This window comes from Gekko japonicus, unplaced genomic scaffold (assembly GCF_001447785.1).
Source record: "Gekko japonicus isolate JY-2015 unplaced genomic scaffold, Gekko_japonicus_V1.1 scaffold1100, whole genome shotgun sequence".
NCBI lineage: Eukaryota > Metazoa > Chordata > Lepidosauria > Squamata > Gekkonidae > Gekko > Gekko japonicus.
In genome coordinates, this window is record NW_015164220.1 from 74,718 (window position 1) to 78,699 (window position 3,982).

The 3,982-nt window shown below is 51.2% G+C and overlaps 1 non-coding gene across 1 annotated transcript; it reads left to right on the forward strand.

Moving 5' to 3' along the window:
* The first annotated feature begins 849 nt into the window (after positions 1–849).
* Positions 850–921, forward strand: TRNAG-GCC. Its single transcript has one exon. It is a non-coding gene; the product is annotated as a tRNA-Gly (tRNA).
* The last annotated feature ends 3,061 nt before the right edge of the window (positions 922–3,982 follow it).

The following is a 3,982-nucleotide window of genomic DNA, read 5'->3' on the forward strand; positions in this document are numbered from 1 at the left end:
GCTAAAAGGACCAGGCAGGAGGTGAATTGAAAGACCTCCCCTGAGACCCTGGAGAGCCATGAAGTGGGGCTGTGGCTCAGGGGCAGAACCTCTGCTTGGCATGCAGAAGGTCCCAGGTTCAATCCCCGGCAGCTCCAGCTAAAGGACCGGGCAGGAGGTGATGTGAAAGACCTCGGCCTGAGACCCTGGAGAGCGTCTGCCAGTCTGAGTACACAATACTCACCTCGATGGACCCAGGGTCTGTTTCAGCACAAGGCCGAGTCATGTGTTCATGTGGTAGGGCGGACATATTCTCGCACTGTTAAGATCCTATTCGGTGCATAACAATGTAAAGTTGTCTTGCCTTGGGTGGCGTCCCGTGGACTTTGGGGGGAGGGGGGAAGGCTGTTTATTTATTTTATTTATTTATCTTTTGCATTTCTATCTCGCCCATCCCGTAAACGGGCTCACAACATTTCAATAAATACAATAAGATTTAAAACACATTAAAACATATGAAATCAATAGTCATGCTTGCCGTAGGAAGAATCCAGCCCATTGATGTAACTAGGTATGGCCGGTTATCAGTGGGTGGGTGCTCGCAACCTCGGGGTGTGTGTGTGTGGCTATATGTGGACGCCCACTGCCTCGGCCAAAGGCCTGGCGGAACAGTTCCGTCTGGCAGGCCCTGCAGAACTGAATAAGATCCAACTATGTCGGATCAACCCAGTCCCCGTTTTACCGTATATGACTCTGTTTTCGGTCATCTGATGTTGCGTCTGTTGTTTCACATTGAGTGCGCTGGGTAAGAACGAAACCAATCAGCTGTCAGGGGGACTTCATTGATACTCGGAGAGTCCCCAGATAGGAGGAACTGTGGCTCAGCGGCAGAGCATCTGCCTGCCATGCAGAAGGTCCCAGGTTCAATCCCCGGCATCTCCAGTTAAAAGGACCAGGCAGTAGGTGATGTGAAAGACCCCCCCTGAGACCCTTGAGAGCCATGAAGTGTGGCTGTGGCTCAGTGGCAGAGCATCTGCTTGGCATGCAGAAGGTCCCAGGTTCAATCCCCGGCATCTCCAGTTAAAAGGACCAGGCAGTAGGTGATGTGAAAGACCCCCCCTGAGACCCTTGAGAGCCATGAAGTGTGGCTGTGGCTCAGTGGCAGAGCATCTGCTTGGCATGCAGAAGGTCCCAGGTTCAATCCCCGGCATCTCCAGTTAAAGGACCAGGCTGTAGGTGATGTGAAAGACCTCCCCTGAGACCCTGGAGAGCCATGAAGTGGGGCTGTGGCTCAGGGGCAGAGCATCTGCTTGGCATGCAGAAGGTCCCAGGTTCAATCCCCGGCGTCTCCAGTTAAAGGACCAGGCTGTAGGTGATGTGAAAGACCTCCCCTGAGACCCTGGAGAGCCATGAAGTGGGGCTGTGGCTCAGGGGCAGAGCATCTGCTTGGCATGCAGAAGGTCCCAGGTTCAATCCCCAGCATCTCCAGTTAAAGGACCAGGCCGTAGGTGATGTGAAAGACCTCTGCCTGAGACCATGGAGAACTGCTGGCAGTCTGAGTCAAAAATCTAGACTTTGATGGACCAGAGGTCTGATTTGGTATAAAGCACTTTCATGCGTCTTCGTGTGTCCAGTTTTTGTAGCCTTTGAACAGAAGAAGAGAGAAGAGATTGGATTTATACCCTGCCCTTTGCTACCCAGAGGAGTCTCAGAGCGGCTTACAAACTCCTTTCCCTTCCCTTCCCCTCCCCTCCCCTCCCCACAACAGACACCCTGTGAGGCAGGTGGGGCTGAAAGAGCTCTGACAGAAACTGTTCTTTTTCAAGAACAGCTGTGCCAGAACTATGGCTTGCCCAAGGTCATCCAGCAGGTGCAAGCAGAGGAGTGGGGAATCAAACCCAGTTCTCCCAGATTAGAGTCCACGCACTTAAGCACTACACCAGACTGGCTCTTTGTGGATGTGTTCCGATGACCTGACCTTGCAAATTGGTTCTTGGAAGTTATATGTGTGTCGCGGAGGTTGTATTCCTTCTGTGCCCCTTCCCCTTTTCACCTCCAGAAGTCGAACATAAGAACATAAGAGAAGCCAATGTTGGATCAGGCCAATGGCCCATCCAGTCCAACACTCTGTGTCACACAGTGGCCCAAAATACCAGGTGCCCTCAGGAGTTCCACCAGTGGGGCCAGGACACTAGAAGCCCTCCCACTGTTGCCTCCCCCAAGCACCAGGAACGCGAAGTTGACCTGTTAAGGCTGCACACTGTAAATCAGCGGTGTCGAACTCATTTGCTATGAGGGCCAGATCTGACATAAATGAGACCTTGTTGGGCCGGGTCGTGTGTGTCATAAAATGTAATGCCAGGTAGCAGAGATATAAACTTTATCAAGGACACAAACACAAAGGGGTGTTTTTAACTTAAAATAAAAACATGCTTAAAACATTAGCACTCTTGCAATATTTTGTTTATTGAACAGTGACTGGTAACTGACACCTCTTGCTCTGAATTATTGCATCAAAATGTCTGTGCTGTTGCAATCTTGAGTATGCCGTTCAGGTGTGTTCCTGTAAGCTGCAAACCTACGATGACGCAGCAGCAGCGGAACTGGAAGAAGCAGCAGAAGACAGCCGGTTGCACTGCGGGCCTGATAGGAGCCTCCAGGGGCCAGCCGCATGTTTGACACCCTTCGGTTAGAGGGAGCATTGGCCAGAACTAATTATCTAACGCTTCCTCAACATGAGATATTTTTAAAGCCAGTCCAAACCAAAGGTCTGTATCTGTTTTGCAGGCATCATTCACGCTAGAGGATTAGTTCGGGAGTGTTTGGCAGAGACCGAGCGGAACGCGCGATCCTAGCTTGCCCTCTCGAGCGGCGAGGTTTTCCACCTCTTTACGAACAAGACAGAGGATTCCTTTGGAGACGATGGGAACATTCAGAAAAAAACCTTAATTGGACTATTCTCTCCTCCCCCTGCCCTTTTCAAGAATGTGGGCTGGGACCCAAAGAGCGACTTGAGATGAGGGAAAACCATAGAATTTTCCCTCGGATGACCGTGGCCCCGCCCCCAGCGTGCCCGGCATGGTCGCGTCACTTCCGGGTGACGTGCACGTCACGTACTTTGGGGGTGGGGTTCCCCCTGAGGCCCGATCCGCCGGCCGCGGGGAATGGGCCTCTGGGGCGGGGGTTTCCCCGCCCCCCGGGGGGACTTGGCAAGCCTAGACCGGGCCTAGGTGTAACATCGATTTAGAAGATGTTTGGCTCTGTGGTCCTATGTCAGTGCATGACTGTGTGTAGTTAAAAAGGGTCTTTGGTGGTACGTGCTTAAGGAGGAAGGTGAGGTTGTTCTGGTGGATGGGTGGGTGGAACGAGCACTCTTTTAGCACCACGGCGGAGGAACTTCAGAGTGCAGCTTGCACTCAGTTCTGTCTGGCGAGCTGCGCATGGCGCAGTCTGGAAATCTCTTCCTGTCCTGCGTCTCAGCGAAATGAGGAACGAGTTCTCTGCCTTGTCTTCCTTTCTGAGTATGGCCTTAGTCTAAGGGGCATTTACTGGAACTGCTGTGCATCTATAAACGAAACTGAAAGAGTATTGCAGGACATCAGATTGCCAACATCCTCTGCAGTGGTGGTGGAAGGGGGCATGCGCTTGTTATTCATCCAGCTATTTATCTACTTTATCCAGTTATTTATCTATTTATTGAGAGCCAGTTTGGTGTCGTGGTTAAGTGAACTGCTGTGCATCTATAACGAAACTGAAAGAGTATTGCAGGACATCAGATTGCGAACATTTTGGAGAAAGAAGTGCAAAGGGCAAAGGTTTTTATACCTCTGCAGTGGTGGTGGAAGGGGGCATGCGCTTGTTATTCATCCAGCTATTTATCTACTTTATCTAGTTATTTATCTATTTATTGAGAGCCAGTTTGGTGTCGTGGTTAAGTGCGCGGACTCTAATCTGGGAGAACCGGGTTTGATTCCCCACTCCTCCACTTGCACCTGTTGGATGA